Raw genomic sequence first — 25,474 nt, 5'->3', positions numbered from 1 at the left:
TGGGTTAAAACTATCCCTCGACAAGTGCCTGTTCTGCCAGAAATCTGTGAAGTATGTAGGACACATTGTCAGCCGAGAAGGAATCTCCACGCATCCAGGCAAAATAGAAGCTGTGATGGAGTGGCCCAAACCCACCAAATTGGGGGAGCTTAGATCTTTTCTAGGTTTCAGCGGGTACTACAGAAGATTTGTGCCACAATATTCCAAGATCGCAAAGCCATTGACAGCCCTCACTCAAGGGTATCCCCCACCTCGAGGGACAGCTCGCTCCAAGAAACCTGCAACAAAAACCTACTTTAAGGTGAATGAGCCTTTCGGAGAGAGATGGACATCAGAGTGTGATGAAGCCTTTGAGAAACTCAAGTCCTGCTTGACCCAGGCACCTGTACTGGCCTATGCAGACCCCAAGAAGCCATACGTACTTCATGTGGATGCTTCTTTTGATGGACTTGGAGCAGTCTTATACCAGGAGCACTATGGCGTCCTGCGGCCAGTCTACTACATCAGTCGTGGATTGTCTCCGAGTGAGCGCAATTACCCAGCACATAAACTGGAGTTCTTGGCCTTGAAATGGGCTGTGGTGGACAAGCTGCATGACCACCTCTATGGAGTGCATTTCCAAGTTCATACTGACAACAATCCACTGACCTATGTGAGGACTACAGCAAAGCTGGATGCTACTGGCCATAGATGGCTCGCCGCGCTAGCTATATATGATTTCAGCCTGAAGTACCGACCTGGTGCCACCAACATCGATGCAGATGCTCTGTCCCGCCTGCCCAGGCAGATGGTGAATGAAGAAGAAGAAGCTTGGATTGAGGTTCCAGCCCCAGAGGTGAAAGCTATGTGTCATCGACATCAAGGAAGGATTGCTCAATCAGGGGGCTGTGCTACCTTCTTAGGGGCTCCAGAGGAAGCTCTTCCACTATTGTTCTGTCAACTGACCAACGTTGATGCTGGCTCCCTGCCTCAACTGACTCAAAACCAGATTGAAAAGGCTCAGCAGGAAGATCCTTCTGTGGGAGTTGTTCGATGGTGGGTGAAAAGGGGCCAAAAGCCTGAGAGGAATGCTCTGAAGACACAAGAGTCTGTTCTCTTGACCCGACAGTTAGACTTTCTGGTGGTGAAAAATGGATTGCTGCACCGCGAGGTCAAACGCCAAAATCGAGAAGTTCGTGTCCAGTTGGTGCTTCCTGCTCAGTTCCGTGAGATGGTCATAAGGGCACTGCATGATGATCATGGACACCTTGGGGTGGAAAAGACCACCAGCCTCATAGCAGATCGGTTCTATTGGCCAAAGATGGAAGCTGACATTGAACAATACTGTAAATCTTGTAAGCGGTGTATCCTAAGGAAAACCTTACCTTCTCGGTCCGCCCCCCTTGTCAACATAACCAGTGATGGCCCCCTTGATTTAGTGTGTATCGACTTCCTTTCCATTGAGCCTGATGAAGGAAACGTCAGCAACGTTCTAGTGGTCACCGATCATTTCACAAGATATGCTCAAGCTTACACCACTAGAGATCAGAAGGCAACCACTGTGGCTAAAACCTTGTGGGAGAAATTCTTTGTGCATTATGGGCTGCCAGCACGCATCCATTCTGACCAAGGGAGAGATTTTGAGAGTCGGCTAATTAAGGAGTTGTGTGAGGTCTGTGGGATCAAGAAGTCCAGGACCACACCATTTCATCCGCAAGGAGACCCTCAGCCTGAAAGATTCAACCGTACCCTTCTTAACATGCTGGGCACTTTGGATTCAAAACAGAAAGGAAGGTGGAGTCGACACATAAGTCAATTAGTTCACGCCTACAACTGCACCAAAAATGAGTCAACAGGGTACTCGCCCTACTTCCTCATGTTTGGAAGGGAAGCCAGACTACCTGTGGATATTAGTTTTGGAGTGTCCCCTGGCAATTCATCTGGGAAGAACTACCTGAAGTATGTGTCACAGCTGAAGGAACAATTAAAGGAGGCCTACAAGTTGGCTGATGAGGCCTCTGGTCGATCCGGGAGGCGAAACAAAATGTACTACGACCGCAGAGTCCGGGACCAAGTCCTGCAACCTGGAGATAGGGTCCTCATCCGTCAGTTGGGCCTCCATGGAAAACTCAAGCTTTCTGATCGATGGCGTTCAGAACCTTATGTGGTGGTAGAGAAGTTGCATGGCATCCCAGTCTACAGAGTGAAGCCTGAGAAAGGCGGGGGGGGTGTTAAGACCTATCATCGTCAGCATTTGCTACCTATAGGACAGAATGTCCGATTCCAGTTGCCACAACGCACCGAAGCCCATGCAACCACCCGATCTCACCGAAGGAGTCTTCGGCCGCCGCAAGCGACTCATCCTGTGGTCCCTCCTGAAGGTAGTGAGAGTGATTCCAGTGATGAATGTGGACCATGCTTCAGATGGACAAGTGACCCAGGTTCTGTAATTCCAGATCATACAGACCAACCAGCTGAAGAAGTGTCCCAAGACGAGTGTGGTCCGGCACCAAACCCATGTTGCGATCAGTCGGGGGAGAGTTTAGAAAATGCAGAGCTGCCAAGTGAAGAGGTTGCTGTCATAGAGCCTGAAAGTCAAGAGCTAGGGGTCGATGAGGGGGTCCCTGTCCCTGCCGTGCACACTCGTCCAAAACGGGACATTAGACCCCCCATGATGCTGACATATGACCAGATGGGGCAAGTCACTGAGGTTCCTAGAGTAGTACACCCCTATTCCAACTATGCGTGGCCCTATTTCCCCCCTACAGCTATGTGGCCTGTTAGTGATTTGGGTGTAACTAGTTGTGGTGTTAGTCAGGATGCTTTAACACAAAATTTCCTTCCAGGTGGTGAGTCTTCATTTTGTGCTTGGGAGCCTACAGCGACTCACCAGGGGGAGAGTGTGACACCTGCTTTGGGAGCGATCTATAGTGTTCCACCCACATTCACCTCTACAGATGCTGCTTCTTTGGTTGAACTGGAGAATACTACAATTCCCAAAGTGCCTTGCAAATCTGGGGGAGGAGGAAACAGGACGGAGGGGTGGAAGGGAGCTGAGTCATCTTGGAGGCGGGAAGCTGCAACTGGGTGTGAGGAGAGACCGTCTAAGAAAGTGACAGAGGGCACCATTAGCAGGAGCTGCGGCCTTCCAGGTTTACCACACCGAAGAAGGATTTTGCCTGCTGTACCAACTCCCTCCCAGACATTGAATCCAGACGCCCCAGTGTGGAATAGTCTGAGAGAACAGGCCTGCTGCAGACAGAAGTGAGTAGGACATTGCTGTGACTTGTAGTTCTACAGTTTGAGAAGTGTGCTGGAGCAAATTACAAGGCCTTGCTAGAGAGGACTTTTGACTGCACTAACTGGGAGTTTGTATAGGACCAGCCCTGGGGAAACACTGCCTTCATTACTTTAAGTGCACCAACGTACTGCAAGCGCGCCAACATCCGCGGCAACTGGGGCCCCAATTTGGGACTGTGTCAATTGTGAGGCTGCAGCTGTTAGTTGGTAGATTGTAAGTAGTCAGCAGAGTGTGTGGTGTAGGTTAAAGAGGAAGCATTACCCCTAACCTTCAGGTTTATTACAAAGAGCCCTTCCTGCATTTTTGTAGAATACTGCATAACAATACCTGTCGTTTCACTGTTATTTGCTTTTTATCCCTGCAATTACCATTGTCATCCTCCTGCAAATAAACCTGTTAAGATTTCTAACCTCAGTTATTGTGAGTGTGTACGGAGCGTGGGTAGGGGTTTCCCGAGTCGACCCCTAGCAGAAGACAAAGACCCTTCTGCATTCCACCAGAGCTCCTAGCAAGATTCGGGTGGAGGCACTGCGTCATATCAAGGTGAGAACAACCGAACACCCTGCCCCAGCGGCAAATTAAAGGGGTGTTACATAAGCACCCCTTATATAGGGTGTTGATGTCATTACACCGCACCCCTCCTCATTACAGAGATGCACATCACCTGATTTACTTCATTGGTAGTTGGCTCTCAGCCTATACAGCTTGGAGTAGGACGACATGTATAACAAGTATCATGTGATCAACTACTCATCTGCCTAATAATTCTGCACACAGTGTATATACTGTATATATATATACATATATATATATATATATATATATATATATATATAAAATATATACCTGTTTACAGAATTACCCCATTTTTCATACTCCCTTTGAGATTTAATGATTGTATTTTGGGGCTCTTTGTGCTGATACATGATATCTTCCATCTTCAGTGGTTCTATTATTTATCAATTATGCTACTATTTTAATTTGAGCACATTTTTCTACTTATTATATCTACCTGTCCTAGTGTCTTTTATGTCCTCTTTATTTCCACTGTTGTTATCACGTCCATCTAGTTTTTAACCCCTTCAGCCCCTAGGCACTTTCCGTTTTTGTTTTTTGCTCCCCTTCTTCCGAGAGTTGTAACTTTTTTATTTTTCCGTCAATCTCACCATATGAGGGCTTGTTTTTTGCGGGACGAGTTGTACTTTTAAATGAAGCCATACGTTTTACTATATAGTGTACTGGAAAACAGCAAAAAAAAATTCCAAGTGGGAAAAAACTGCAAAAAAAGTGTGATCGCACAATAGTGTTCGGGATGTTTTATTCACAGTGTTCACTATATGGTAAAACTGATGTGTGGGTGTGATGCCTGAGGTCGGTGCGAGTTTGTAGACACCAAACATGTAAAGGTTTACTTGTATCTAAGGGGTTAAAAAACATTCACAAGCTTGTCCAATAAATGTGGCATATGTTTTGCGCCATTTTCCGAAACCCATAGCGTTCTCATATTTTGGGATCTATGGCTCATTGACGACTTATTTTTTGCGTCTCGACCAAAAAACGTAATTTTGGTGTTTGGAATTTTTTTTGCCACTACGCCGATTACCAATCAGATTAATTGATTTTATATTTTGATAGATCAGGCGTTTCTGAACGCAGCGATACCAAATATGTGTATATATATATATATATATATATATATATATAATTTTATTTTTTTTTTAATTTTTTTTAACCCTTTAATTTTCAATGGGGTGAAAGAGGGGTGATTTGAACTTTTAGGTTTTTTTATTTTTTAAAACTTTTTTTTTACTTTTTTATTTTTTTATTTTACTAGTCCCCCTAGGGGGCTATAGCGATCAGCAATCCGATCGCTCTGTCCTATCTGCTGATCACAGCTATACAGCTGTAAACAGCAGATATGATCACTTCCTGATTCATTCGGCTTCGGGCCGAGTGAAACTGAGAGTGACTTGTCATAGCTACAGGCGTCATCACATGACCCTGTGCGACCATGGCAACCACCGAAAGTCAGAAAGTCATGTGATCACGCACGTGACTTCCGGTGGTGGCAGCGGTAAGTGAAAATCATGGCCACGTGCATATACATCTCGCTGCCAGACTTTGGCAGCGAGATGTAAGGGGTTAAATGTTGCGAGTGGAAGCGATTCCACTCGTAACATGCAGGCACACAGGTCAGCTGTTGAAAAAAGCTGATATGTGCGCAAATCGCCGCATCCTGCCCGCGCCAAGGGGCGGGGCTTAACATCACACGCTCCATGACGGATAGATCCGTCAAGGGTCGTGAAGGGGTTAATTATATTAATACAAAATTATTTTTTTCATCTAATGTATGTCTTTGGCGCATTTTCCTTATATGATCTACAGTGGTCTTGCGCTAACACAGGGTCCATACTGCCTTTCTACTTAGACCTTTTGTGAGCAAGGTTTAGATCAGTTAGGAGCTAGCCTAGGAGCAGAGAGGTCGTGGTGGTGTTTGCTGCTACTGTCGGCTGCGGTTTGTTACCAGTTGTTTGTTTTTGTACTCTCTCCTTTCCCTTATTTTTCCTTACCTGACTATCCTTGGTTGTTCCTTGTGTAGGTTTTAGGTGTGTATTAGGTATATTTAACCCGTCTGTATTACATTATTGGTGGGGTTTTTGGGATCTCCATCCTGGACTTTGTTGTCAGAGCCAGGACAGGGGTCAGGAATAGGTCGGAGGCATGGACCTCCCTACCTTTAAGGCTACCTCCATGAGTTAGGGTGGGCTCAGGGACCCCAGTCTCATGGTCTGCATAGGGTTTCCTGTGTCTCCTGGCCATCCATTACTCCCCCAACTGTGACACAATAACCAGCCTTACCATTTTCTTTTGGTCATGTCCAGTATGACTCAGGCTGCACGGTGGGCCCATCTTGCGCAGAAGATCGCGGACTAGGTGAGGTGTCTGCGTTCCGAGATTGTGCAGCAGCTGCATTAGTTCATGGGTGGTGGATGTATCTGCACCTGAATCTAAGGTGGCCCTCCCTGATAAGTTTTCAGGGGGGAGGGATAGGTTCAGGGTATTTGAAGGAGCCTGTCACTTGTATTTTAGGCTTCGTCCTCATTCTTCGGGGACTGAGGCCCAGCGTCTGGTGGTCCTCATATCTTCGTTGCTGGGCGATCCTCAATCCTGGACCTTCTCTCTACCGGCGATTCGGAGGCTAAGCGGTCGGTAGATGATTTCTTCGCGGCTGTGGTCCCGGTCTATGGTGAGCCTGATGGCGTGTCCCTGGCAGAATCCCAGCTCCATGTGGTGTGGCCTTTGTCGTCAGGGCCCGGACAGGAGGCAGGGCCAGGTTTGAGGCCCAGACCTCCCCTCCTTTAAAGGTACCTTCGGGTGTGAGTGTGAGGTCAGTGGTCTGCATAGGGTTTCTGTTTCCCCTGGCCATCCATTACACATCTGGCTGTGACATTGTAACTAGTGATGAGCGGGCACTACCATGCTCGGGTGCTCAGTACTCATAACTAGTGATGAGCGGGCACTACCATGCTTGGTTGCTCTGTACTCATAACTAGTGATGAGCGGGCACTACCATGCTCGGTTGCTCTGTACTCGTAACTGGTAACTAATCCTGACCCAGTTCTCTAGCGATCTCCTCCATCCAGTGTTACTGTCCCTTTAATGCTTCCAATAGCCGCAATTGACTGTGAGGAGCAAGGTTTTTTCTACCATTTGCCAGGGTCACCGACCTCCTGGACTGCGCAATTCCTCTGAGCAATCAATAAGCTGCATTAGTAGGACACCGACGCAAATTTAGTTTAACCCATTTAAGTTCCTGAATCCTCCCTTCACATATGGAAGATCAGAGAAATGCCGACATATCCATCCAGGGTGTTTAGGTTGGGGGAGGGGAATAGGCCCATGTCTGACTCTTCTGCTGTCGATGGCTTGAAGACACAAGACATGGGTGACCTGGAAAGTGGATGATGGACAGAGGACTGGACCTGGAAAGTGGATGATGGACAGAGGACTGGACCTGGAAAGTGGATGATGGACAGGGGACTGGACCTGGAAAGTGGATGATGGACAGGGGACTGGATCTGGAAAGTGGATGATGGACAGGGGACTGGATCTGGAAAGTGGATGATGGACAGGGGACTGGACCTGGAAAGTGGATGATGGATAGGGGACTGGATCTGGAAAGTGGATGATGGACAGGGGACTGGATCTGGAAAGTGGATGATGGACAGGGGACTGGACCTGGAAAGTGGATGATGGACAGGGGACTGGACCTGGAAAGTGGATGATGGTCAGGGGACTAGATATGGAAAGTGGATGATGGACAGGGGACTGGATATGAAACGTGGATGATGGACAGTGACTGGACCTGGAAAGTGGATGATGGACAGGGGACTAGATCTGTAAAGTGGATGATGGACAGGGGACTAGATCTGGAAAGTGGATGATGGACAGGGGACTGGATGTGGAAAGTGGATGATGGACAGGGGACTGTACCTGGAATGTGGATGATGGACAGGGGACTAGATCTGGAAAGTGGATGATGGACAGGGGACTGGATGTGGAAAGCGGATGATGGACAGGGGACTGTACCTGGAATGTGGATGATGGACAGGGGACTAGATCTGGAAAGTGGATGATGGACAGGGGACTGGATCTGGAAAGTGGATGATGGACAGGGGACTAGATATGGAAAGTGGATGATGGACAGGGACTGGTCAGGAATATGAAGGATCATCGATGTATCCTGGTCACTTTGTGATATAATAATTTGCCGAGAAGAAAAACACTGAGACCGATTCTTGTTTTAAATTTCTTTATTAGCATTAGGCAGTGAACCAATAATTATAATAATCAATAATAATAATTTAACTGTATTAAAATTGATCAAAAAGGGTTGTTCAGTATTAGAGAAGTATAAGTATTTGGGAATTCCAGGCTCAAGCATTAGAGAAGTATGGCTGACCTCTTCCCTTGTCTATAGGGTATATCTGAATTGCAGATCTGGACCTTTTAGACTATGTGCCCACGCTGCGGAAAATGCACGGATTTTGCTGCGGATTTCTCGCGGGAAAGCCGCGGATTTTCCAGAAATATGCAGCACAGCTACTCCCCAGCCATTTCTATGGCATTTGGGAAATGCTGTGCCCACGCTGCGGATTTTTCCGCAGCGGAAATCGTGCGGATTTTCGTGCGGAAAAATCTGCAGCATGTCAATTATTGTTGCGGATTTTCGTGCGGATTTTGCCTATTCAGTTGAATAACAATCGCAAAATCCGCAACAAAATCCGCGTCAAATCCACGTCAAATCCGCACAAAATCCGCACCTATGAAAAGGTGCGGATTCCGGGGGAAAGCTGCGGATTTTGATGCAGAAAAATCCGCAGATACAGAGTCCCGTGGGCACATAGCCTTAGGCTTTGTTCACACTTTGCGTATTTAGTGCGGATTTTACAACTGGATTAATAAAATTAAATCTGCAGTGTTTATGCGTGGAGAAAAAAAAATCCTCCATATTTCATGCCAGGCCGGCAGATTACCTGCAAGATTTAAGGATCCACAGTGAAATGAATATGTAAAATCCGCTACAGAAATCGGCATGCTGTAAATAAAAAAATAAAAACAGCATAAAAAAAGCCGATTTCCATATGGATTGTGCCCCACACAGACTGGAATGGGGGTGAGAGGAAGATAAACTCACCCACTTTCCTGGGGCGGAAAAATAAGTTGTGTGTAAAATCCACATCAAACCTGCGAGGTGTGAACGCAGCCTAAAAGAGCGGAACTGCCCCAGATTAAATAAATAGACGACAGCGATCTTTCCCCAATACTGATCGCCCCCTTTTGTTGTATGTCTTTGGAGTGTGGGAGGAAACCGGAGACCCCGGAGGAAACCCACGCAAACACGGGGAGAACATACAAACTCCTTGCAGATGTTGTCCGAGGACCCCAGCGCTGCAAAGCACCAGTGTAAATCACCACTGAGCCACCGTGCCGCCCATACTGCCTGCCTGATGCCGCACATGCAATACAATTTACACTCCAGGAATATCGTCCTCACCTCTTAATGACTTTAGGACAAAAACGGAACAAATAAATATGGAAAAAAACCATCTCTACGAGAAAAAGGGTCAAAAATATCGCAGATGGATGATAAACGGTAAAAAACGTGTCTGGTCATTGAGAGGTTAAGGCTCACAATGTACATAATATACAAATATACACTTAACTATTAATTAGGATAAGGCTCAAAATATACATAATATACATAATATACATAATATACATAATATACAATAAACAACTAATTGTCTGTGGTGAACCAGCTCTGTCCGTGTATGAGCGTCCATGTCGTGTGACGTCAGTCTGTGAGCGACCATGTCATATGACGTCAGTCTGTGAGCGTCCATGTCATATGACGTCAGTCTGTGAGCGTCCATGTCGTGTCACGTCAGTCTGATAGCGTCCATGTCATATGACGTCAGTCTGTGAGCGTCCATGTCGTGTCACGTCAGTCTGATAGCGTCCATGTCATGTGACGTCAGTCTGTGAGCGTCCATGTAGTGTGACGTCAGTCTGTGAGAGTCCATGTCGTGTGACGTCAGTCTGTGAGCGTCCATGTCATGTGACATCAGTCTGTGAGCGTCCATGTAGTGTGACATCAGTCTGAGCGTCCATGTCGTGTGATGTCAGTCTGTGAGAGTCCATCTCGTGTGACGTCAGTCTGTGAGCGTCCATGTCGTGTGACATCAGTCTGTGAGCGTCCATGTAGTGTCACGTCAGTCTGATAGCGTCCATGTCATGTGACATCAGTCTGTGAGCGTCCATGTAGTGTCACGTCAGTCTGTGAGCGTCCATGTCATGTGACATCAGTCTGTGAGCGTCCATGTAGTGTGACGTCAGTCTGTGAGAGTCCATGTCGTGTGACATCAGTCTGTGAGCGTCCATGTAGTGTCACGTCAGTCTGTGAGCGTCCATGTCATGTGACATCAGTATGTGAGCGTCCATGTAGTGTCACGTCAGTCTGTGAGCGTCCATGTCATGTGACATCAGTCTGTGAGGGTCCATGTAGTGTGACGTCAGTCTGTGAGAGTCCATGTCGTGTGACGTCAGTCTGTGAGCGTCCATGTAGTGTGACATCAGTCTGAGCGTCCATGTCGTGTGATGTCAGTCTGTGAGAGTCCATCTCGTGTGACGTCAGTCTGTGAGCGTCCATGTCGTGTGACATCAGTCTGTGAGCGTCCATGTAGTGTGACGTCAGTCTGAGCGTCCATGTAGTGTGACGTCAGTCTGTGAGCGTCCATCTCGTGTGACATCAGTCTGTGAGCGTCCATGTAGTGTGACATCAGTCTGTGAGCGTCCATGTCGTGTGACGTCAGTCTGTGAGCGTCCATGTCATGTGACGTCCGTCTATAAGAGTCCACGTATTATAACATCAGTCTGTGAGCGTCCATGTCGTGTGACGTCAGTCTGTGAGCGTCCATGTCATGTGACGTCCGTCTATAAGAGTCCACGTCATATGACATCAGTCTGTGAGCGTCCATGTCGTGTGACATCAGTATATAAGAGTCCTCGTCGTGTGACGTCCGTCTGTGTTCTGCAATGTTTAAGGTATGTTCACACTGTGTCTTTTTTTTTCCCGCCCCTAAAACCGTCGGGGATGAAGCGCTCGAGCATATTTTTTTGCTTTTTATTAGCGTCTTCCCGTTTTATCCATCGGATTAAAAAGAAGTACAAAAATGCTGATAAAAAGCAAAAAAAAACGGGAAAAAGGGATAAAATTTACACTGAAAGATTATCGTGAACAAGCGAGCGTTCGCTCACGACATCTTTGCATGCACACTGGCGATCACTCCATGATCAACCAAGACGCTCGTTTGTAGGGTGAAACGAGATTGTGCAACAAAAAAGCTCTTCATTGTTCGCGGTGGTGCATTGTCCTGTGTAAACAGCAGTCGCATCGGTGAGAACAATGGCGGCCTATGCGCCCTCAGCGATCTATTACCGATCATTCAGGGTGCATTGTCTTAATCTTGGGATATGGTAAGGTTTGTTACACTGAAACTGGTGTAACCCCAACATGCCCCTGTAACGCCTGCCTGGATCAACAGACTCAGGTGGAATGTAATGATGAATCGGGCCCCGCTACAAAAACTCCATATATAATAAGCAACAGAATAAAAAATACGCCCCGATGACGCCTTTTTTACTCGTTTTGTGTTTTTGGCCGAAAAATGGCCGTAAAAAGTTGTCAAAAAAAAATATTGAAAAGCGTTACTCAAAAACGGAAAAAGCGTCGTCAAAGCGCTTTAGGAAATGAACAAAAATGTTCAGACGCCGAAAAAACGCCAGAAATAAGTGATCGTCCTGAAAAACGGATGATCACTTAAGAGAAGACACAATGTGCTCACCCATGTAGTGTGTGCTACGTCTTGTGATCGTTTTGAGGCTTCAGATGGAGACTGTCCCAAGAGCGGTATTTTCATTGACTTGTCCGCCCAATTCGTGGCTTCACTCTCACTAGCGGGAACTGAAAACAGAGAATTTTTATTAGAAGACATGAAAAAATAATGTTATTAGCACCAAAAACCCCTGAACGTGCCCTAAGAATACAGACCCCTCCATACATACCTGCTGGTGTCGTCCTCATTGCTTTGTGAGTGTTATACAAGAATGGAAAGGTCCAGAACCAAATCGAAGCGTCTGTAAGAAAAGATTACTTATATCAAAGCAAGATCATAGATTCAGGGAAGAAAGAAGTGATGGGAGGAGAGAGATGGAGGAGGAACGATGGTACAACCGGGAGAGATGGAGGAGGAACGATGGTACAACCGGGAGAGATGGAGGAGGAACGATCGTACAACCGGGAGAGATGGAGGAGGAACAATCGTACAACCAGGAGAGATGGAGGAGGAACGATCGTACAACTGGGAGAGATGGAGGAGGAACCATCGTACAACTGGAAGAATTGGAGGAGTAACGATGGTACAACTGTGAGAATTGGAGGAGGACCGCTGGTACAACCAGGAGAGATGGAGGAGGAACCATCGTACAACCGAGAGAATTGGAAGAGGAACGCTGGTACAACCGGGAGAGATGGAGGAGGAATCATCGTACAACTGGGAGAAATGGAGGAGGAACGATGGTACAAATGGGAGAAATACACACTACAAAGACATTGTACTTCCCCTGACATGTAACATACAGGACACATGTATATACAGATATACACTACAAAGACATTGTACTGCACCTCACATGTAACATACAGGATATAACCCTAACACTAGCCTTGCTGAAAAATTTCCAGATCATCACCGATCCTACACCAAATTTCACAGTGGGTGCAAGACACTGTGGCTTGTACACCTCTCCAGTTCTCCGTCTAACCATTAGATGACCAGGTGTTGGACAAAGCTGAAAATTAGACTCATCAGGGAAGATTACCTTACTCTAGAAATTGGGCAGATTAAACTTTGCGAAGGACGTATTAATAAAGCCACATACAAGGTTATCCTGGACAAACAGCTGCTTCCTTCTGCTCAGGCAATGTTCCCCAACTCTGAGGACTAGTTTTTCCAGCAGGACAATGTGCCATGACACACAGCTAGGTCAATCAATGTGTGGATGAAGGACCACCACATCAAAACCCTGTCATGGCCAGCCCAATCTCCAGACCTGAACCCCATTGAAAACCTCTGGAATATAATCAAGAGGAAGATGGATAGTCACAAGCCATCAAACAAAGGATTGCTTAAATTTTTACACCAAGAGTGGTATACGGTCACCCAAAAGCAGCGTGAAAGACTGGTGGAAAGCAGCCAAGACGCATGAAAGCTGTGATTATAAATCATGGTTATTCCACAAAATATTGATTTCTGAACTTTTCCTGAGATAAAACATTATTAGTATTGTTGTTTCTTAATGATTATCAACTTTTTTGCCAGAGCTGTACAGTATGTGAGGATGGTGGGTGTGTCGCTGTGGTACATACCTTTTAGGAGCCTTTTAGGAGCCTTTTAGGAGCCTTTTAGGCTAGAGTCACACTAGCATATGGCATCCAATGCCTATCATCCGATACGATATGCCAGTGACCGAGGTCATGTGAGTGTGTACACACCCTGTGATAAGGTTTCTGCTGTAGATGAGCTCCCCCACAGGTAGCCTGTAATATGCACAGGACATAATCCATGTGCAGGTTGATGTTTCTTACACACTCACATTGTGACTCTAACCTCACCACGAATCGCCTCCATCTTCGTCCTCTGTGTCCATGTGAATATGCAGATCTGACTGCGTGTGACGTTCTTATGGAACTAGGTCATTGTGATGTCATAGCATAAAACGTCTGGATCCTCGTGATGTCATAGAAGGCAGTGATGTCATCAGACCTTTTGATGCCACGTGGTCTTTTTATTTGATAGCAGTAAATAGGGAATAAAAGACAAGTAAAGAAATCTAGTTAAATATCTTCAAAATAAAGAAATATACCCCCTTATAAAGAAACCATGAAATATCATCTAATATAAAAGAAAAATAGTGCACAAAGAACCAAAAAACAGATGACTCCGATGGCCTCCCCCCACTATGAACCCTCAGCCCCCACGTGTAAAGGAAAGGGTCAGAGACTAAGGTATCAGGAGGACCCCTAACAAACCCCCTCTCCAATGGCCCCCAATGGGGCAGGTACAAGCTCTGACAACCACTTACACTAGTATTGTGACCTTTTTAATAAAAAAACCAGCAAAAATAATAAAAGTGGTGTAACTTTAGATGTGAGGCTCAATAGGGAGTGGTTCTCAGAGTTAGATATAGAGTCATTCATTCTTTGTGGGACATTTCCACAATACCAGGGACCATCAGCAATATCCATCCCTGCATCCTGTATTTTATATGTCACACCCCAGGACAGTTATGGAAACTAATATAACCTCACTAGAACCGGGGACCTTTTGGTTTCACATTTGGTTTTCAGAATTTGGTGAACACCGTAATGGAAACTAAACAGACCCCGTTAGACATTAAGGGATAAGTATTATTTTTTTTTAAAGTCCATCATGTGACTAATACAGTTCACAACAAAACTGCCTACTATGTTGTCCTCTCCAAACTGTACCCCACTCCTCACATTGTCCCCCTACACAGTATGATGGCTACCACAGCCGCCCATATAGTATATCCACAACAGCCCCCTAATATACACTATGATGTCTACCACAGCCCCCCCATGCAGTACGATATCCACCAGAGTCTCCAAATATATAGTATGGTAACCGCCACAGCCCCCCATATATACAATGATGTCCTCCATCATTCCCTATATACAGTATAATGCCCACGACAGCACCACACAGTATGATATCCACTACAGCCACTTAGTATATAATATGATGTCCACCACAGTCCCATATACAATATGGTCACCACAGCCGCATATAGAGTATAATGTCCCCCACAGATCTTTATATAGTATGGTCAGCGTATCCCAAAATTTAAGGTCAATAACAGTCGTTAATAAAGTATGGTCCCCTACAGCCCCCTATACAGTATTGTCACCGCAGTCCCCGTTACAGTATGAAGTTTCTATAGCACCCAGTATATTATCCTATGTAGTATGCTTTCCCCACAGCTCCCAGTATAATGTCCCCTACATATCCTATGTAGTATGCTATCCCCACAGCCCCCTGTATAATGTCCCCTACATATCCTATGTAGTATTCTATCCCCACAGCCCCCCAGTATAATGTCCCCTACATATCCTATGTAGTATGCTTTCCCCACAGCTCCCAGTATAATGTCCACCACATATCCTATGTAGTATGCTATCCCCACAGCTCCCAGTATAATGTCCCCTTCATATCCTATGTAGTATGCTATCCCCACAGCCCCCAGTATAATGTCCCCTACATATCCTATGCAGTATTTTATCCCCACAGCCTCCAATATAATGTCTTCCACATATACTATGTAGTATGCTATCCCCACAGCTCCCAGTATAATGTCCTCCACATATCCTATGTAGAATGCTATCCCGACAGCCCCCAGTATAATATCCCCCACATATCCTATGTAGTATGCTATCCCCACAGCCCCCAGTATAATATCCCCCACATATCCTATGCAGTATTTTATCCCCACAGCCTCCAATATAATGTCTTCCACATATACTATGTAGTATGCTATCCCCACAGCTCCCAGTATAATGTCCTCCACATATCCTATGTAGAATGCTATCCCGACAGCCCCCAGTATAATATCCCCCACATATCCTATGTAGTATGCTATCCCCACAGCCCCCAGTATAATATCCCCCACATATCCTTTCTAGTATTCTATCCCCACAGCTCCTAGTATAATCTCCCACACATATCCTATGTAGTATGTTATCCCCACAGTCTCCCATATAATATGGTCTCGTTACAGGAATTAGAATTAATATTGTTGTAAAATAATGACGATATGGGGGTGATAAGAGACATCGCTGGATGAGAGCTATGACAGGGGTGTTAATATACAGGGTGGGCTAGGGGGTTTGTTTACATGTAAAATCATCCCTAAAACCCATCCTACATTCATGATATATGTGAGACTCATGAAAAAGTAGAGTCCCTGTGGCTGGAGATAAAAGGAGAGAGAAAGAATAATAAAATACTGATAGGGGCATGTTATAATGTAGGAAGGCATGGACGCTGGGCCGTACAGGCTTTCTGCTCCTTCACCAGAGAGAGTCAATGTGTGTGTATAGTTCAGTGGTGTGTGCGACACTTATTGGTTTCTTCAGGCTGATGTCTATCACCCGCTGCCTGTCCCCATCGTAGATGAAGTAGTGAAACACGTGACACTGGAGTTCTCTTGGCAAACCAAACTTTAACAGTTTATTCTTTTCACTGCATTGATAGACATGGCCTGAACTTCTCATGGTCTTGCTGATACTGCATATTGGGGTACTCTCTCTCGACCTATCCCCGGTAACTTGGATCTTGTCTGTATTGTCCCCACAGCCAGCCCCTCTTGTAATGTCCCCACAGCCAGCCCCTCTTGTAATGTCCCCACAGCCAACCCCTCTTGTAATGTCCCCACAGCCAGCCCCTCTGTAATGTCCCCACAGACAGCCCCTCTTGTAATGTCTCCACAGCCAGCCCCTCTGTAATGTCCCCACAGACAGCCCCTCTTGTAATGTCCCCACAGACAACCCCTCTTGTAATGTCTCCACAGCCAGCCCAACTTGTAATGTCCCCACAGACAGCCCCTCTTGTAATGTCCACTCAGCCAGCCCGTCTTGTAATGTCCCCACAGCCAGCCCGTCTTGTAATGTCCCCACAGCCAGCCCCTCTTGTAATGTCCCCACAGCCAGCCCCTCTTGTAATGTCCCCACAGCCAGCCCCTCTTGTAATGTCCCCACAGCCAGCCCCTCTTGTAATGTCCCCACAGACAGCCCATCTTGTAATGTCCCCACAGCCAGCCCCTCTTGTAATGTCCCCACAGACAGCCCATCTTGTAATGTCTCCACAGCCAGCCCCTCTGTAATGTCCCCACAGCCAGCCCCTCTTGTAATGTTCCCACATCCAGCCCCTTTTGTAATGTCCCTACAGACAGCCCCTCTTGTAATGTCCCCACAGCCAGCCCCTCTTGTAATGTCCTTACAGACAGCCCCTCTAATGTCCCCATAGCCAGCCCCTCTAATGTCCCCAGAGCCAGCCCCTCTTGTAATGTTCCCACATCCAGCCCCTCTTGTAATGTCCTTACAGACAGCCCCTCTTGTAATGTCCCCATAGAGAGCCCCTCTGTAATGTCGCCACAGACAGCCCCTCTTGTAATGTCCCTTGTAATGATCCGGAACCATGGAAGACCACCATAAATCATTGGTAAAAGGTGACAAGAGCATTGGCAACTAATCTGGCCACCAGCCCCTTACTAACCATCAACACTAGAAGTAGCCGAGGGGTGAACTAACATCCCGTGCACAGCAAACCCAGCCGGAGAACTAGCTATCCTAAAGGAAGGAAAGATGAATAACTCTCTGCCTCAGAAAATAGATAAAGAATAGCAAGCCCCCCACATTCATAGACTGCGGTGATATAGGAAAACACAATACACAGATAGATGATAGGATTAGCAAAAGTGAAGCCCTACTGACTAAATAGGACAGGATAGGAAAGGGACTGATGGTGGCCAGAGAAAAACCCTACAAAAATCCAAAAACCTGATAATACAAAAAGCCCTCAGATCGCTAGATCTGAACTCCGTCCTATACCAGGCGCTCGTCATACCAATGAACAGAAAGCAGGAACCATACAAATTCAAGAAGCAACAAACCCATGGACTTATAGGAGCAATACTCCAAACATAGCTGCAGGGAGTGTCCCAGCTAAGCAACTGATAGGGAAGATCCCTGCATGCAAATAAACTGAAAACAACCAAAGTAAATGACAAACTCAGATACGAGCAAAAAGAACCAAACAACAAATAAAGAGCCAAGCACTTATCTGGGGTAGATGTGGTCTGGAGCAGGATGAAGCAGGCTGGTGTACAAAGAACAACTGACATCGGCATAGCCTGCTAGCAGACCAGGGTTTAAATAGGCAGAGAATTAGCAATGGAAACGCCCATTGTTCAACACACCTGGTCTCTGTCCAAACCATTCCTGGCCACAAGAGGGAGCCTCACAGCAGCAAAAGCATAACTGACTTTAACAATAGTACCCCCCCTTGAGGAGGGGTCACCGAACCCTCACCAATACCACCGGGTTGCTCAGGATGAGCATGATGGAAGGCGCGAACCAACCTTTCCATATGAATGTCAGAAGCCACAACCCAAGAGTTATCCTGCCCATAACCTTTCCATTTCACAAGGTACTGAAGCTTTCGCCTGCTGCGACGGGAATCCAGAATTTTTTCAACCTCATACTCCACATCCCCTTGTACCAAAACAGGGTCAGGAGGCGCTGCTGCAGGAATTGTTGGCTCCACATGTTTCATCAACAAGGACTTATGGAAGACATTGTGAATCTTAAATGACACAGGCAGAGTCAAACGGAAAGATACAGGGTTGATAATCTCCGAAATCTTATAAGGTCCAATAAATTTGGGCTTAAATTTAAGAGATGGAACTCTCATAGGAATATTTTTAGAGGACAACCACACCATGTCCCCCACTTTAAACTGGGGACCAACAGTCCGACGCCGGTTGGCAAATTTCTGGGCAGATTCTTGGGATTGAAATAATTTATCCACTACCTGCCCCCAAATCTGCTGCATTCTGTGTACCACCGAATCCACCCCTGGACAGTCAGACGCCTCAAGCTGCCCCGAGAGGAACCTGGGGTGATACCCAAAATTTCAGAAAAAGGGGGACACCAATGTGGTAGAGCTAGCTCTATTGTTAAGGGCAAATTCAGCCAAAGGCAAAAACGAAACCCGATCATCCTGATCCGCAGAAACAAAACACCGTAAATAGGTCTCCAGGGTCTGGTTAGCCCTTTCAGTCTGACCGTTGGTCTGAGGATGAAACGCCGAGGAGAAAGACAGCTGAACACCCAGTTTGGAGCAAAAAATCCTCCAAAATCTGGATACAAACTGCACCCCTCTGTCAGAAACAATGTTTTCGGGAATACCATGGAAACTAACAACATGTTGGAAAAACAAAAGCACCAACTCTGATGAAGACGGCAACTTAGATAGGGGAACCAAGTGGACCATCTTGGAAAATCTATCACAGATCACCCAATTCACAGTCATTTTCTGAGAGACGGGAAGCTCTGAAATAAAATCCATAGAGATGTGCGTCCAAGGTCTCTTAGGTACCGGCAAAGGCAATAATAGCCCACTAGAACGTGAACAACAGGGCTTGGACCTAGAACAAACTCCACACGACTGCACAAAACTACGGACATCCCGGGACAGGGAAAGCCACCAAAAAGAGCGTCTCACAAGATCCCGAGTACCAAAAATGCCAGGATGACCTGCCAAAACAGAGCAATGAACCTCAGAGACAACTCGGTCGCTCCATTGGTCCGGGACAAACAGTTTCCCCGTAGGACATCTCTCAGGTTTATCCCCCTGAAATTCCGCCAGTGCCAACCGCAGATGAGGCGAAATGGCCGAGAGAACTACACCATCATTCAGGATAGTAGACGGCTCGGGAACTTCCAAAGAGTCAGCACAGAAACTCCTGGAAAGGGCATCGGCCTTAACATTCTTGGTGCCTGGCACAAAAGAGACCACAAAATCAAACCGGGTGAAAAACAAAGCCCACCTGGCCTGCCGAGGATTCAACCTCTTAGCAGATTCTAGATAGGTAAAATTCTTGTGGTCCGTAAGCACCACAACTTGATGTCTAGCCACCTCCAACCAATGTCTCCACTCTTCAAATGCCCACTTCATAGCCAATAATTCCCGGTTCCACACATCATAATTCCGATCAGAAGGAGCAAACTTCGCCAGCATGAAGTGGGCTTGGGCCTGCGTACTCCGACACATCCTGCCGCGTTGGAATCCAGGAACGGGTTGCCGCAGAGTCCTGGCGTCCCTGCTCTTCACAGCATCAGATACATGCCGCTGATCTTCACCCGCTCCCCCTTGGTCTTTTTGTGGCACTCCCTTCTTCTGACGATCAGTTTCATTTTTCGACTGCTCGCTTTGATGCACGGCCGAGTTCCCAGGGGGCGGGGCTTCAACTCTCGCGCTCTTTTCGTGAGGAAGAAGGCTTTAGCGGGAATCTTCGCGCCAAAAGATGGCGGTAAGATGGCGGATTCTGAAATTTTTCAACGGATCACCGCTGCCTTCCACTTCAAGGCGCACTTCACCAGGTAGGTGATTAGGTAACTATCCTGTTTGTGACACCAGAAGAGTCGATGTGTACCGCCCCGCGCTCGGCTGCAGCCGAGTTGTTCGGATCCAGGCTCGTCGATGGGAGGCTCGAGCGCCTCCGGACCCGGGGTCACTTCGTTCTGAAAGGGGCTGGCGCTTTGAAGGGGTTAGGTTTACGGCCGGAGTCGTGGTTTTGGTTAAATTCGTGACGCCACCCACGGGTTGTGGTGAATGTGGACACCACCGCTGCTGTTTACTAGGCGCCCGAGGGAGATGTTGCGCAGCAAAGGCATTAACCCCTCCGTGGGCAGGGGGTGATGGCACTGGGACCCGATTGGGATGGTATGTCGGTGCTTGGCAGGGCAGTGCGCGGCCCGAGGGCACAGTTGTACTCACTATGATTGATGCAGAAGAGTCTCTGGTAAATCAAGATGATGGTGGTCGGTGCCCGCAGCCGGCTGCGTCTGGTCCCCCACTCGGGTTGGTGGTCTCCGCCTTTCTCCTGCACCTTGTACTGTAGCTTTGGGCTGCCTGTGCTTCAGCAACGGGAGCCCGCTCCCCGGCGTTGTGTATGTCGGGAGAGCCCATTTGCTCGCAGAGGCTGGCCCGTGGGATCTCTCTGCCTATGCGGTGGCTTTCTATCCCTCTCGGTGGGCTGTTGTCTTCAGTCAGGACTTGGGTGGGAAAGGACCTAAAGTCCAGACCTCAATCAGTTAATTAACGTGGTCCACTGGTTTCTGGACCTCGTTTCAGGGTCTGAGTACCCCCCTTTGTGCTCCGGTTTCCAGTCAGTTCCCCGGTTCGGTACCGGCGGGCCACTACCCTGTCCCGGTGCCTTACGATTCCACAGAGCCGTCTTCCCGGCTCCTGCAGGCTGAGGCCACTGTATGCCTCCTAACCAGAGGTGACTGGGCTCCAACCCAGACACCTGGTGTTAGACTGCGGCAGACCCGGGCACAGGTCTGCTTCTGCACTTGAACTTCACCACTTCACTGTCAAAGCTCAACTGTTTGTTTTTCCTGCCTCAGGACCTGTGAACTCCTCGGTGGGCGTGTCCAACCGCCTGGGCACGCCCCCTGGTGTGTCCATCAAACCCTGAGGGAGGTGACTAGGGTTTTAAGGTTGGCTGATGTTACCTTATTAGGGGACAGGTGTTATGCAAGGGCCTACCTGTGACTACCTGGCTAGTCCAGGGCGTCACATTCCCCCTTGGTTTAATACAGACCATCCGCGGGCTGTCCGACCACCCCTGGTTTATTTTTGAACTGAAAAAGATAAAAAGGAAAACATGTACAAACATAATAACTTTTTACATTTTTAAGCAGACTTAAGAATCGTCCCTTACGGGAAGCATTTTGCTTTAACGTTGCAAACATATAAAAACATTTTTATTACACGGGAACGGGATGGGACCGGGTCCTTTCATTTGCCCACCCAAGCAAACCTACACCTTGATGCTGCCTCTAAGAACAGGTCAGCACCCCTTTTCCCCAGTCCAGGAATCGGGTTCAGGTCCGGGTATTGCCCACAACGGGCCGGGTACAAAGTTCCATACCCGGCAGTCTCTCTGAGGCCCCACGTCCGGGGGACCCCTGGCCCCGGAGGATAGTCACCGGTTGCCATGGTGACGGGACCCCGGCCTACTCTGCCGCAGGCCCTTCCTCCAACCAGCCTCTCCGGAGACTGTAGATGTGATAGGGTGGTTCAAGGGGCTATTTACAAAGCCCAAAAGTGCAAGTTCTCGGCCTTGTCTTTATTTAAATCGGGGTAAAACAATGGGACGTCAACAAAGTACCAACGGGGACGGGAACATGGTAGACGGGAACGGCTACCTACCTCTTATAAACGCGGGCATGCACATCCGCTCTCCTGCTCAGGAGCCAGGCCCACTTGGGTGCCCCCGGCACCGGCTACAACCAGCCTCTCTTAGAGGTCCTTGAACTGGGACTGTCCTTCTCTCCAGTGGCAAGCTTTGACCTGTTCACTGGAATCAAGGATATCCAATTATTTGGGAGAAAGTTACTTTTAAAGAAGTTTTTTGCTAGGAGAGATACGGGGATCCCAGATGACTTCTCCAAAGAAGAGAGAGAGGCATTACACATCCTGGAGTCCTTATTAAAGGAACAGGAAGGGGGTAATAGTGATGATTTTCCCTTACATATCAAAAAGAGATCAACCGCCTTCCCACCCCTGTCAGCCTGCTCAACAATAGAGATGTTTGTCAAAATGGTCATCCAGGAATTTAAAAATCTACCTGTGAAACGTACACATGACAATCTTAACAAACAACAGAGACATGCATTAAATGAATTAAAATCTATGAAAGATATAGTAATTAAGCAGGCTGACAAGGGTGGAAACGTGGTGATCTGGTCCACAGAGGCCTATGAACATGAGGCTATGAAACAGCTAAATGACAAGCAGTGTTATAAGAGATTGGAAGGGAATCCCACACATAGATTCAGGAATGAATTGGAAAAAATTCTATATGATGCCTTCGAGAAGGGTATAATTCCCAAATCTGTTCTCGAGGGGCTCATATTAGATTTTCCAAGGGTACCTACAATATACTTTGTGCCCAAAATACATAAGGACCCATTACAACCACCTGGCAGGCCAATTGTATCCGGAAATGAAGGCCTTTGCGAACCAGTATGCAAATTTCTGGATCACTATTTAAAATCTATAGTGACCACACTGCCATCTTACATTCGAGATTCGACAGAATTCCTTAATGGAATTCAAGATATCACTTTAGAGACAAACATGATGATGGTAACAGCTGATGTGCAATCATTATACACCTCAATTGCACACAAAGATGGGATCACTGCGGTAGAATATTTTTTAAAAATGTCCAATTTAGATGATCAGCTGGTGAGTCTCCTAATACAACTGTTGGAATTCATTCTAACACACAATTATTTTTTATTTAAGGACCGCTACTACCTCCAGGAGAGGGGGACCGCGATGGGGGCGTCTTGTGCGCCCTCTTACGCGAACCTCTTTCTTGGATGGTGGGAGCGGTCCATACAATTTCCATCTGAATCATGTGGCGCAGTCCATTTATGGCTGCGCTACATAGATGACATTTTTTTGATTTGGGAAGGGGAGACTCACCGGCTGAATCAGTTTATGGATCAACTAAATAAGAATGATCATAACATCAGACTTACTTATACTTACAGTCAAGAAAATATTGACTTTTTGGACATCAAGATATTCAAGGAACGAGATGGATGTCTGAAGACGGACATATACCGAAAAAAGACAGCTGTTAACTCATTACTAAGCGCGAAATCTTCTCACCCAACACAGACAATTAGAGGGATCCCTACAGGTCAGTTCCTAAGGGCACGACGCATCTGCTCAAGTGACATCCTCTTTGAGGCACAAGCTCATGATCTAAAAAAACGATTTCACTTTCGCCAATACAGGAATCAGGATATTGAAAGAGGATACAAAAGAGCGAAAGAGACATCACGTATGGAGCTTCTAAAATCAACCAAGAAAGAGCAGGCAGATCAAAAGGTGAGATTTATAACTCCATACCATGCCCAATGGAGAGAGATGTGTGACATATTAAATAAATATTGGCCCATATTACTCACGGATAATGACCTAGCCCCAATCTTAACATCAAAAGCAGCGGTCACATCCAAAAGAGCCAAAACAATCAAAGATATGGTTGTGAGAAGTCACTACATTCCCCCACAAAAAAATCTGTGGGGCCTCAATACAAAGCCTAGATGGGGTACATACCCCTGTGGAGACTGTGGTGCATGTACCCAAGTAGAGAGATCTCAGGTGTTCCATGACTCAACCCACTCAACCACATACACCATAGTGCACCATATCAACTGTCGCACGACTGGGGTGATATATTGGGCATACTGCCCCTGTGGTTTAATTTATGTGGGATTGACGTCCCGAGAATTTAGAGTTCGTGTCATGGAACACATTCGAGATATCAAAAATGCAGCCAAAGCAAAGAAACCAGAGGACATTGAAAAATTAAAAAACATCCCAAGACATTTTAGAGATAAGCATCAATATAATTGGAGATTGCTGAAATTTAGAGGCATAGATAGGGTACAATTGGGAGCCAGAGGGGGTGATATAAAGAAAAATCTAGCCCAAAAGGAGGCACGTTGGATAACAGTGCTAAATACTACTAAACCAAATGGATTAAATGACGCTATTAGCTTCAAACCATTTCTATGACACTATAGCAACATGGGGTGGTGATATGCAGCCTGTTTCTCTATTTTCTATTTTAACTGTGTTTTTAAATTTATGTTTGTTATGATTATGTATTATTAACAGGATTATGGTGGCAAGACATCCTTCTTCGTTATGAGTGACAACCCATTTAAAAAGAACCAAAAAAGAATACAGAATGGATCCATATGGATGAATATAATGCTCAATATTACAGGGAAAATGCAATACATGTATGCACCCTTAGGGGGCGGAGATGGACTTCAGCCACGTTATAATTACGTATATAAAACAAAATAAGAATGAAGGACTATGCCCTATACACACTATGAATAATATACTAATATACAATATGAAGCGATTAAATCTAATCGCTGTGGCTGGACTCTATCTCTGCCCTTTTACTTGCCCTAATGTAAGATGGAGGAATGTTAAAGCACTGTATGTGCGCGCGCGTGTCACCTGACCTCCTCCTTCCATGTTACGCCCGGCGTCCAATGAGATCGAATTACTGTGCGCATGCGCAGTGGCGATTTCCGGACGCCGGGCGCGACGGCGAACGGGGAGGCGGATGGGACGTGTGCGCCAACGATACAGGTGTTACATGGCGATAATAATAAGTATGTATATAAGGATGCCGCTTGCGCCATACCTGCACCTCCAGGACGAAGCTCTAGTCGAAACGCGTCGAGGTGCAGGGTGACGTGATCCACATAACTCCCATCCCCACATTGGTGGGTTTTCACTAAGTATTAATTGTTCTACCCCTGGAACAAGGTTCAGTGGTGAGCTTGATAATGTTCTTTCCTGTGCTGCTGACTGCGGCAACACAGGACTATGTGTAAATGTTTACAATCCATGCTGCTCTGCACTAAGCACTTTATATATATATTTATATGCAATTTTGATTGATATATGCTGAGAGTTATGCGGACATTGCACTGTATTAGGCACTTTCTATATACCTATATTTGAAGGAAATGTTCTCACCTACAATATGAACCAGTGATATCTATGAGATGTGTGGATCATGCTACCCTGTTTTGTAAATATCCTCTGACTGTATTTTTAAAGAATTTTTAGCTACTTTTTCACCTCTGTGCACTGTGTGACGTTTAATTTTTGAACTAAATAAAAATTATTGATAAGCAATTCTACTTAGAATAAT

The 25,474-nt window shown here is 46.5% G+C and overlaps 1 long non-coding RNA gene across 1 annotated transcript; it reads left to right on the top strand.

Moving 5' to 3' along the window:
• The first annotated feature begins 3,110 nt into the window (after positions 1-3,110).
• LOC142249769 (uncharacterized) lies at positions 3,111-24,804 on the top strand. The gene is made up of 4 exons (XR_012725098.1): positions 3,111-3,243; positions 23,274-23,425; positions 23,523-23,616; positions 24,412-24,804. It is a non-coding gene; the product is annotated as an uncharacterized LOC142249769 (long non-coding RNA).
• Positions 24,805-25,474: the final 670 nt, after the last annotated feature.

Source organism: Anomaloglossus baeobatrachus, chromosome 8 (assembly GCF_048569485.1).
Source record: "Anomaloglossus baeobatrachus isolate aAnoBae1 chromosome 8, aAnoBae1.hap1, whole genome shotgun sequence".
NCBI lineage: Eukaryota > Metazoa > Chordata > Amphibia > Anura > Aromobatidae > Anomaloglossus > Anomaloglossus baeobatrachus.
Note: the sequence above shows the minus strand (reverse complement) of the source record. Positions and strands in the feature narration are given on the sequence as shown.